This window comes from Protopterus annectens, chromosome 2.part1 (assembly GCF_019279795.1).
Source record: "Protopterus annectens isolate FY-2018-M chromosome 2.part1, PAN1.0, whole genome shotgun sequence".
Lineage (NCBI taxonomy): Eukaryota > Metazoa > Chordata > Ceratodontiformes > Protopteridae > Protopterus > Protopterus annectens.
Genome location: NC_056729.1, coordinates 1,314,464,831 through 1,314,477,031, shown reverse-complemented (window position 1 = coordinate 1,314,477,031; position 12,201 = coordinate 1,314,464,831).

The window sequence follows — 12,201 nt, the reverse complement described above, 5'->3', positions numbered from 1 at the left end:
CTGGTCAGGTACACACCAAAGGGAGCATTGTACTCTGTGATTGGTCTGATAAAGGTGGAGTACAGTGGGATAATAACCTCTGGACCTAGATGCCACACCCTTACTTATAAGTTGCACAACATAAAAGGACATCCTGACCACTATGGCCACATGGTGGTTGAAGGTAAGGCTACTGTTTGAATGCGTACCCAGATCCCTGACAAGTGAGTCAGTTCTTAGGGGTGTATTATCAACATGGTAATTAGCTTGGATGGTTGATTTCCCAAAGGTTGCAATTATGCATTTCTAAGCATGGAGTTTAAGACCATGGCATTCGCACCATTTGTTAGTCATAGATAGCCCTTCTTGAAGAATGCTAATATCTGCCGGGGAGTTGATGATAACCTTTAGCTTGCAATCATCTGCAAACTTAGCCATAAACCTTCAGCATCTGCTTCCATTTCAAAGAAATGGGTGGCAAAAATGAGTGGGCCAAATACCTAACCCTGGGGGACTCCACTAGTGGTTGGCCTCTTGGTGGGGGAGGCCTCACCTATTTTGACCTCCTAGGTCCTATCTGTGAGCCAGTTATCTATCCAGAGGGGTTAAAAGGGTTTATACCAAAATTAGTGAGTTTGTCTATAATACCTGAGTGGGGTATTGTATCAAAAGGCTTGGCTATGGCGAGGAAAGATGTGTGCACAGTCACACCATCATCCAATTGTTTGATGAACCTCTCAAATAAGTCCACCAAATTTAACAGGGATGACCTTCCTTTAACAGAGCCAAACTGTGATGGGTCCAGCATTTGTAGGTTACCTACATCCTCATTTATTATGTCAATTATGATTCGTTCCATGACCTTACATATGAAGCTGGTAAGACTTATGGGCCAGTAGTTACCCGGATCATTGATTGGACTGTCTTTATGCAGGGGAATGTCTGTAGCCATCTTCCATTACTTGGGCACAAAACCTAACTGAAGGCTGCAGTTGAAAAGTGATTCAAGTAGATTAAAGAGGTCATGTTTCACACTAATTATGAAGTATCCCGGGATGTTGTCTGGGCCCATCAATGGAATGTTTTTGACCTTGTAAATTGCATTAATGACCTGTTGTCTAGTAATGGTTGAGGGAATTATGTTATGTGGTATTTCCTTTGGACTATTGGGACAGAGTAGGAGGAGAAGTCTGCGATAAATCTGTCAACCAAAATGTTGGCAATGGCCACCAGTTCAGTGTGGGTGATGCCATTTATAATAAGTTCGGTCCATTGTTATGTAATTCCTCTGAGGTTATAGAAAAAGCTGTAGAAAGCTGTGTGCTTGTCCTTTAATTGAGAAGCTATTTTTTCTTCAAATTTATCCTTTGGAGTATTAATTAACCCTCTTAACTGCCTGTCTGGATTGGTCAGGGGGCTTTTAGTATGTATGCTGTATGCCTTTGTTTCTCCTATGCTTGGCCAAGATTTTTTTTCTTTTGTTGTATAACTGATTAATATTGTGATTCCACCAGGGTATCTCTCTCTCTCTCTATATATATATATATATATATATATATATATATATATATATAAAATATATACATATACACACACATATCGATGTGTGTGTGTGTGTGTGTGTGTGTGTGTGTGTGTGTGTGTGTGTGTGTGTGTGTGTGTGTGTGTATACTATATATATGTATATGTATATGGATCTACTTCATAATGTCGAAATTTTAGAATGCCGACAACCATATGTTACATTGCTTGGTTATTTTTGTTATATTTTTACTATTTTTGCTATTTTTTTCTTACAATTTTTTTTTGCTTTTTGTAGTTTGTAATTTGTTATTTGCATTTGGTGGTGCTGCGGTAGCGTTGTCACCTCACAGTAAGATGTTGTCCTGTTTGATTCTCAGCTAGAGCATCTTCTGTATGGAGGCATGCGTGAATGGGCGTACCTTCATTGAAGGTTGTGAGTCAGGGCCGGCTACTCGGCATGTAAAAATCTACTGCCAATAATTAGCGGACCGGAGTTCGGCTGTGGCAACCCCTAACCGGGAAAAGCCGAAAGACACAACATTTGTATTTTATTCATGTCTTGGAGCTTATCTCCCTGGGCCTCTACTGAAAATGGACATATATCCTGTTAGACTAGCCCGGTCAACATATGTAAAATAAATAAAATAAATATGGCCGACACCATACAGCTGACGTTCAAACTCTCGACATTATGAATAAATCCACAAAAAAAGGAAATAACATTTCCTTTAAAGTGTTCTGCCCTCCCCACACCCTCTGTACCTTTAATATACCATCTCTGAGATCGCACTACAGTGCAGGAATGGAAATCTTTCCATTCCGCACTATAGTGAGATTCCAGTTTCCCATTGTCGGCAATCCAAATGTCGATCATATGGTGTCGGCCATATGGTTGTCGACATTCTGAACTGTCGGCAATATATATATATATATATATATATATATATATATATATATATATATATATATATATATATAGAGAGAGAGAGAGGTTCATAGGTTCATAGGTAGGTACTAGGCAATCTGCCTGTGGGCATTTATAAGTCTAGCCAGAGTGTGTCGGCTTTCGCCACCCCATTGATTAATTAACTGATCCTCTGTCAAGCAGAGCCAATGAAGTGATCCCAGGGGTGTATTTTCTGTTACCCATCCACTCATCAAGGTTTCTCTTGAAGAGTGTTAGTGAGGAGCTCTGCCTAATGTAGTTTGGAATTTTGTTCCAGAGCATGGAGAGTCTCTGTTACAGGAATCTATCCCTCCCGCATGTTCTATTTATTGTTGTGGTGAGCTTTAGCTCACTAGAGGGTGTGGCTCACAGTGACTTGTATTTCTTTAGGTGGAGCATGTCCATCAATTCTGATTTGGAGATGGCTTTGTAAGTCAGGCAGAGATCACCTCTGAGTAAGCGATATGCCACTGAGTACAGCCGGAGTTTTTTCAGTCGGGCTGCATAGAACATATGTTTGAGGCCAGTAATCCTCTTGGTGAGGTAATTTTGTGGTCTCTCCAGCTGTTGGAAGTGTCTTGTGAGGTACATCCCAAATGGGGCATTGTACTCTATGATGGGTCTGATGAGTGATGAGTAGAGGGGCACTATAACCTCTTTATTTCTAGATGTAAACCCTTTAGTAATTAGATGGGCCACATAGAAGGATTTCCTAACTACATTGGCAATATGATTGTCAAAGGAGAGATTACTATCTACCTGGGTCCCCAGATCTCTTATTACCTCTTCTGTATTAAGGGGGCTGCTAACTATGTGGTAATTTGTGGGTGTTTTGTTTTTCCCAAACGGGATGAATATGCATTTTTTGGCATTTAGCTTGAGGCCATGACTTTGACACCAGGTGTCCATCTCAGTAAGACCATTTTGGAGGATGTCCGTGTCAGTTGGAGGGTCAGTTATGGCTCCCAGTTTGCAGTCATCATTGAACTTGGTTAGCCATAGTCCTCCTGTGTTTGCCTGTACTTCTGAGAAGTATATGCCAAACAGTAGGGGTCCCAGGATCGAGCCTTGTGGGGCACCACTTGTGACTGGTTTAGACTCGGACCCAGAGCCCACTATTCTTACCGTGTGAGTTCTGCCTGTAAGCCAGTTGGTAACCCATCTCGTGACATAGGGGTTTATGTTCAGGCTGGTGAGCTTTTCTGTAATACCTGAGTGGGGAATGGTGTCGAAAACATTGGCAAGGTCAAGGTAGGCTGTGTGAACAACCTTTCCCTTGTCTATGGCCTTGGTGACTGTCTTGAAAAAGTCAGCCAGGTTTAGTAGGCATGATCTGCCCTTAACAAAGCCAAACTGTGTTGGGTCAAGTGTTTGGAGGTTCCCAATGTCTTTGGTAATGAATTCCACGATGATGCGCTCCATAGCCTTGCAGACCAGACTAGTCAGGCTTATGGGGTGATAGTTACCAGGGTCAGTTGTGGCCCCTCCTTTCTGGAGTGGAATAACCGTTGCTGGCTGTGTGCCATTCTATGGGCACATAACCTGTGGAGAGGCTGAGGTTGAACAGTGTGTTTAGGAGGGGGGTTAGTTCATTCTGTAGTTCGTGCAAGATGCAGCCTGGGACACCATCTGGCCCCATTGATGCTGTGTTTTTGGCTTTTGAAAGGGCTATTTTCACCTGTGCGTCTTTAATTTCCAGGACACTACACTTTTCCGGTATTGTTGTGGGCCCTTTTGGGGGTGAGAGAGGGGTGAAATTTGCACTGAATCTATCTGCCAGGATGTTGGCAATATCAGTAGATTCAGTATATTTTGTGCTATTTTGCACTAGTTCAGTGCATATCTGTGAGTTGCCACTTAGATTCTTAACATAGCTAAATAAGACTTTGTGGTTATCTTTTGAATCCTTGGCTATTTTTCTTTTGAAGTTAGCCTTGGATGATTTTATGAGGGACCTTAGTTTCTTACTGATACTGATCAGGGATGTCTTTCCTTCTTGGGATTTGTTTTTTTTCTGAACTAGTTTTCTCTTATTGTATAGCCTGTTTATGGCAGGGTTCCACCAGACTGGTTTCCTTCTCTTAGAGGAGTGAGTCTTGGTTTTGCTAGGGATGACACGATCCATGCATCCTTGTAGGTGCTTATAGAGTGCATTTGTAAATGTTTCTGCATCTTGGGCAGCTTTATCCATTAGCACGGGGGATGTGAAACTTACCACCTATGTCTTAAGTAAGGTGAAGTTTGCTTTAGAAACATTTTTTACTGTGGTTTCCTTAGTTGGGAGTGGGGTGTGGACATCCAGAGTGATTAGTTTATGGTCTGACCTAACCAATGAGGGGTTGACCTCCGGTGTGGAACACCTGTCGCCCATATTTGTGATGACCAGGTCCAATATGTTTTCACATCTGGTAGGGGAGTTTACCAGCTGATCCAGGGCATTTGAGTTGATGAATTCCAGGAAGCGCTGGGCCTGGAAGTTTGTACTCAAGTAGATTTCCCAGTTAATGGTAGGATAATTAAAAAAGCCCAGTATCAGGGTGTTTGGTAGGACCTTCATGTTTTCCAGTGTCTCCAGAAAGGTGGAGTGGTGGTCCTGGGTCATGGAGGGTGATCTGTAGCAGTCCACAATTTGCATTGCAGATTTGCCCGATGTTAGTTGCACATGGATGATCTCAGAGGTATCATGTTTTGCCACTAACCTGGAGGTGTAGGTATCCTTGATGAATATGGATACACCCCCTTCTTTTGTGTTTCGGTCTGTGTTCTTTGGCCGAAACTTGTGGTACGACTTGTAGCCCGGTAGTGCTGGGGTGCTCTCTGGAGCCTTGAACCAGGTTTCAGTTACTGGACAGATGTTGACGTTCTTCATACTGAGGAGTGCTTTGAGCACATTCATTTTGAGATTTAAATTCCTGGCGTTGAGTAGCACATAGCATAACCCTCAGTTTTTTGTTAATTGTGCTGTTAATGGAGGTGGGTTTGACATTTGAGCCTTGCCTAAAAAAAGCACTATGGGGGCAGCAAGAGCCTTGGCCAGTATTCGAAAGCCTAGGGGTGACAGGTGCAAGCTGTCTCTTGTGAAGTAACGTGGCTTGTCGAGCATGTCGTCCCAGGCTAATAGACACGTGATCCCCTTTGAATGACACCAGAAGCTTAGCTAATTGTTGAAATTGATCTTTTTTTTCTTTATACTGAGGTATCATTCTTGGTGAGGGCAGGATGCTACTCAGGGTCAGGGTCATACCAGCCTGGGCTACATGATCAGAGAGCTCTTCCATGTCTCTTTTCATGTAGTCCAGGTAGGTATGTCTCAGGTCATTCATACCAACATGAACAATGACAGAGTCATATTTGTAGTTGTTCTGGTGTGTCCTAAGTGCTTGTGTTATGTGGCGGATTCTGGCTTCTGACAGACAGCTAACAGTAACCTTCTGCTTGTCCAGCCTAGGGAGTGGGACGTCAGTGTGCCTGACAATAGAGTCACCTATTACTAGTGTGTTAAGTATATTATTTTGCCTTAAGGGCTGTGATTGTGTGGCACACTAATTTTGTGTTTTATGTGTTGTCTGGTTTGTGACAGGAGGTGCAGGTTGTTTGGGTGTCTGCTTTGGAGGTCTCTGATGCTTTTGCAGGTTTTCATTTAGAGCCTCCAAGTATGATTTTGTGTATTTATGTGCATTTTTTTGCCAGTGCTGGTTTAGTAGGTCTATGTGTGGCTGGAGGTGTGGTGAAAGTGTTAACCTTCTCCACTTGACTGTTCCAGTCTTGGGTGGAGACAGCTTAGCATCCAGTTTGGCTGTATAATTGCATCTCTTGCATATGTTAGCATTTTGTGGTGGGAGGAGAGGGTTGTCTTTGTACATGAGAGAGTTGTAACATTGCCTCAGGATACCCAGATTCACCAGCTGGACTGAAGAGTACACCTGAAATTGCCCTTCTGTCATGCCTAAATAGTATGGTGAGCTGCTTAGTCGCATGGCTGGTGAGGGGTGAATAAAGAGCCTTACCCTGCTGGGCAATCAAGTGTCAGGGTATATTTGTGCTTGCTATTAGCTCTGAGCAAGTGCTGGGCTGTAGGATGCTTTTTGAGTGCTTAGGTTGAGAGTTAGACTAGTTTCAAGGGAAAAACTGAAGAGTAGACTTAGAGGAGCCGGGAATACTTTAACCCTAGCTAACCCGCACTGCCCGGCGTACAAAACCATGCAAACACGTTTTTTATAGCAGGGAAATGAAAGAGATAGAAATTAGACAAAAATGGCCAATAAACTACTAACTTCTGTGCTGGAACCACTCCTCCAGGGACAGATAGGCTGCTCAAAGCTCCCCACTCTCACAGCTGAACAGAGAAACGTCCTTCTATCCAAGTAAGGTATTTCCTTCTATCCAAGTAAGGTATGGGCAACTCAGAAACTTGTAACACAGCCCTGAATTCAGCACTAGCCTGAAAACTGGTCTATACTAGCTTAGAAAGGTGGGAAACAAGGAATTTTTTTTTGAAAAGATAAGGCAAAAACATATACATATTTTATTCAGCTGCTCTTACTGTAAGCTTATATATATATATATATATATATATATATATATATATATATATATATATATATATATATATATATACAAACACACACACACAGATATAATGATAGATTTCCAAAGAGCAGTGATGCACAGGTTAACAGTGATGTCTTACAACTTTTGGCCTCTAGTTTTGGTTTACAATTGGGGTATTTTTGCCTATGTGGAGTCTATATGTATTCCTTAAGTACTCAGGGTTTATTACACATTTCAGGGATATGCAACTTGATGAAATAATGATCTTGTAAATAGGTGTTATGATGTGTGCAATGTATTTACAAATCTCTTAATATCATTGATTAATTGGAGTCCCACACATTAGTAATTGTCAGTCTTTAACATACTGGTTGCAAAAACTTGCTTAACAAATATGTAACAGATAATGATTTTACTAGCAGGCACTGACAAATGTTTATAGGAATGAAGGTAAATATTTGACATCCAATCGCCATTCTCTTTATACAAATAAAATAATATTTTGGATGTATATATGAGAGGGAATGCAAGGGAATGCTTTATTTAAAAAATAGTGCATCATTATGCTTTATTTAAAAAAATGTGCATCATTAATAGAGGACGGTAGGGAGACAGTGTTGCTCTTTGTCTCAAAGGAGCTTTACTAAGGATTCTGAGACAAGCTATTATCACTGACATTACGGTTACACTATGAAAACTCCTGTGCAAAACTCTTTTTTAAATCCTGTAAGACAAGCAGATTAATGAAAATATTACAGATGATTACCCAGGAGATATCTATCTGACAAGTAATAATGTTTGCATAATAAAGCGAACTTGCTGTGCATAAAAATATAATAAAAGAGCACACCATCCAGATTTAGCTGATGTCACTCTGTTTAGTCTGTTCATTTAAAGACTACTGGCTATTATCATTGACCTTTTCATATAAATATGTATAATGAAGATGTCACCTAGAAACCTGAAGTGTAACATGATTATATAAACACTTGAACTATACCTACGCACGACTAGACTTGTTATAGTTCTATTAAACATGAATGTGTATCAATGTACCCAGAAAGTCATTAACAGTTGTCTTCACTTTGTGCTAAGCCTACATGATTGCTGTGTGTTAGCTCAATGAGCAGAAGTGCACAATTAGTATGTAAGCTGCTATAGAAACCTACACATTTAGCAGCATCCATTCGCAGCCAGCACAAGTACTAGCCACTGCTAAAAGGTGCATGGAAGCTCGAGCACACAAATGTTAACAAAAAGTATTTCTGCAGGCAAACCTCGTGAGCGAGCACATGTGAACAGCATAATACTAGGCATGGGAAACTTTAATGACACAATTAAGATGCAGGTGAAACTAATATAGGAACCTGAAATCACATATGAAGGATTATTGCTTAAACAAGAAGCATGGGAAGTTAAACAGGGAAACTGGTTATGTAATAAATGTGATTACTGCACAAAGAGCATTTTGTTCATAAATAATTATCCATATTGATGAACTAAAACTAATCCTGTTCACTCTATTGATCCATGTTCATGAACAAAAACAGAAATGCTGTCAAATGATGTGAGAAGGACACAAAGCAACAGGGTAGCAAAGGGGACTAAATGTGATACATTTGTATAAAATGCTGATTTCAGAGAATAGTTAGCAAGGGCATTACATACATTAGTATATGTTTGCATATAGTGCAGTGATCGCATATCAGATGTGTATACAGAAAGGTATCTGTTGTAAATAAAAGCATGCTGTATTCTCAAGTTCAACATGTATAAACACAAATTAATAATCCTTACAACTGTTGTGTCAGGTACTAGGGACATTTTTGTTCCATTTGTTTGCCATAGAAAGGTCATCATATATTTAAATATTTATTAGCCAGGTATGTTCTCTATATTAATGTAAATGACTAACATGAGTATGACAGTTTAAAGACTGTAAAATTATTATTATTAAAATGTTTTTTTTTTTTTTTTTACTTTGGACCTTTTGTCCCCTGGCATCCACTGAAAATAGGCTCATACCCAGTCTGACTTTCTCGGTGATCAAACGTCAATAAATAAATAAGTAAATGAGTATAATTACACTTATAAAACATATTCATGTACATTTGTACAGTTGGCACTGGACAAGCCAGAGTTTTCCATGCACATTTTTTGCACACACATAGTCCCAGATTCAAAACACAGCCTAACTGCATGGATATGCTATACAAGTCAGTAATAAATGCATGTGTCACAGGACCACTTAAAATGGAAGAATTCCAGAACACTTTTTCTACTGCCATGAAATCCACAAATGTGTTGAAAGTTGTTTGTCCAACATAAAAATGGATATAAATAATTTGATGCAGTGGTAATTGTCTCATGTCACTACAGTCACATAATGTTGTCTTTTTACTACAACTGAGCAGCTGCTTATGTAATTTGACAGGTTAAAGAAATATGTCTTAATCACATATGCCACAGGGGAAGTCTTAACATAACTGTGTGACTCTACCTTCGTGAAGTCATTAAATCATATGATTGGGTTGTAAACCAGTCATTTGAAATAAAAGAGATGGGATGACTTTTCCCACTGTAAATGTACGCATTACAACTATGGGAAATGTTATTCATGCATAGCAGTAGACAGACATACTATGATTATAGTCACTCAGTGCAGGCTTTGAACACCTAGTTGTGCTACCAATGAAGCCATATTCTGTTGTGAAGACTGAACATGCCATGATAGAACTCTTACTATAATTTAGAGGTATATGTGTATTTGAAGGCAATGTGTCACCTTATTGCTGCAGACATATGTGCATCTGTACTTTGATTAGAAAAGCAGTGCAGTCTGTCTTGTTGTCACACAATACTGCATGATGTTAGGTAAACCAAACACTTGTGCTGCATAATGCAGTCACCACTGTGATGGTAAAATCCCAATTATGCACATTGTGTCAATAATCATGGATTTGAACCCACGGCTTACTAAGGCAACAACATACAGGACATTGTCTCATTTCCTCACCAGAAGAGCAGGCTTAATACTAATTTTAGAAATGGCAAATCTTATCAAATGGCATCATCATTCTTAAACAAAACATTTGTCTTTTCAAAATAGACAGAAATTCTTCTAAATAAAATCTGCCGCTGCACATGTACACTGCATATAGGTGGGTGATAACATTGTTACCTACATGTGCATCAACAGTGATAGTCACACAACTGAGTTTAAGGAGTAATGGATGGATTAGAACTGATTACCTAACTAAGATCATAAGCTAGTGAACACTGCATGAATCACAAACTCCACATAAGATGTAATTTTACAGCTGTGATAGGGCATAGTTGAATGGATCACATCACCATTGTTTAATAGGGTGATAGTTCTGCTAAAAAGGAAAGAAGGTGGTGAAAGAGCCCAATAATAATGTATATGTACACATCCTAGATGTATGAGTAGCCTTTTCTACTCAGCATGGCAGAGAAACATACATTCACAGTAGCCTCTCACTGCTGGATTCAAACCACCTACCTCTCTAGTTACACAGTATCATCAGCTAGCACCACAGGAAAAGTTGGATTATAACTGTGAGATAACTGTGAGCACATTTTAAAGCATTATATAATCAGTGTGCTTCCAAAGTGGGTTTTACCTTAGGATGCTAGAAATTTATATGGTAGCCTTTTGCCAGTGAAAATATGTCTCCTAAGTGGAAGAGTACATAACAGATATTGTGATAGAGTCAATTATATATGACAGTACACACAGTCACACTATTTAAACTATGCTGAATTTGAAACACCTATCTAGTTACACAATCTAGAGATCACAGTATTAACACCATGTGTCACAGAAGTCGTCTAACTTCTACAAAGAGAGAGTGCAGTTTTGTCTGAATGACCTCATCAGTGTGTTGCAGAGATGTCTATGTTAAAAGTGAAATATGGTGAAAGGAGAGTTCTCTCCTTGATTAAATGTTTCTCCCAGAAGGTGTATATTATATCCAGCAGCCTACTAAATATGTTACTGTAACTGTCTCACAATGGTACCATCCATCTGTATTCTATAGTGCGGCTAAGCTAAGCACATTTGGGTTACAAGAATTGTGTTAATGCAGTCAAAATTAAAACCTTCAGTTTTCCCATAAGCTGTGAAGTGTGATTTAACATCACTCAGCATTGGTGTGCAGTGCCAAGCTCCACACAAAAGCTGAAGACAAAAAATGGGAAAGACAAATTGGGAGGCAGGGACAGAGACATAGGAAGAGTTTTGCTTATGGGCCATATCTACACATGTTTACATGCATACATACATACAAATATTTCAAACACTGGCATTAATGCCCTTCTAGTTTGCCAATACAGCAAAACACTTGTTCCCATACCAAGTGTCCAGGCTGTTCTTAAAAAATATCTAAAGTAGTACTTGTTTTAATGTAATTTGATAGTCTGTTCCATGCATCAGCTATTCTGTCAGAGAACCAGTTAGTACACTTCTCATTCCTATAGAATCTTCTACATGGGTTGTCTGATGATTCTCTAGTACTTTTTGATAACTCCTAACATTCCCAGAGGTAGTTGTCTTTAAATGTCCTGTATACCTGGATAAGATCTCCTCTTAGATATCTCTAATTGACACTGTACCAGTTCAGATATTTTAGTCTTTCATGATAACTTATATTTTCACATCAATGGATGCTCTTGGTATATTTTTGCTGTACCCTTTCCAGTTTACTCATGCTTGTTTTCTTATAGGGTTTCCATATTGTAATTCCATGCTCAAGTTTGGGACTAATGTAACTAACAAACAATGACTTCATCATTTTTGATTTCCTAGACTTTATAAATCTTTTTATACAACCTATAGTTCTATAACTATCATTAACCAATTGGTTGATATGATTAGAACAACTCATAAGTGGATCAACCCATGTAGCCAGGTCCTTAAATGAGCCTACAGTTTCAATCACTGTGCTGTTTTAAACATTCACCTTTCAATTTATGTCACCCAAATCTCATATGCTTTTGATATATTTGATGTATTTACCAGCATATTATTCTCCTCTGCCCAAATGGTTAATTTAGTTAAGCTAATTTGCAGACATACCTTATCTGTAACACGTAATCAGTTTATCCAATTTCAGGTCATTTACATATTGACTGTAGAACACCTCAGGTGAAAAGGTTGCCTCTGAAAGATACAATCTAAA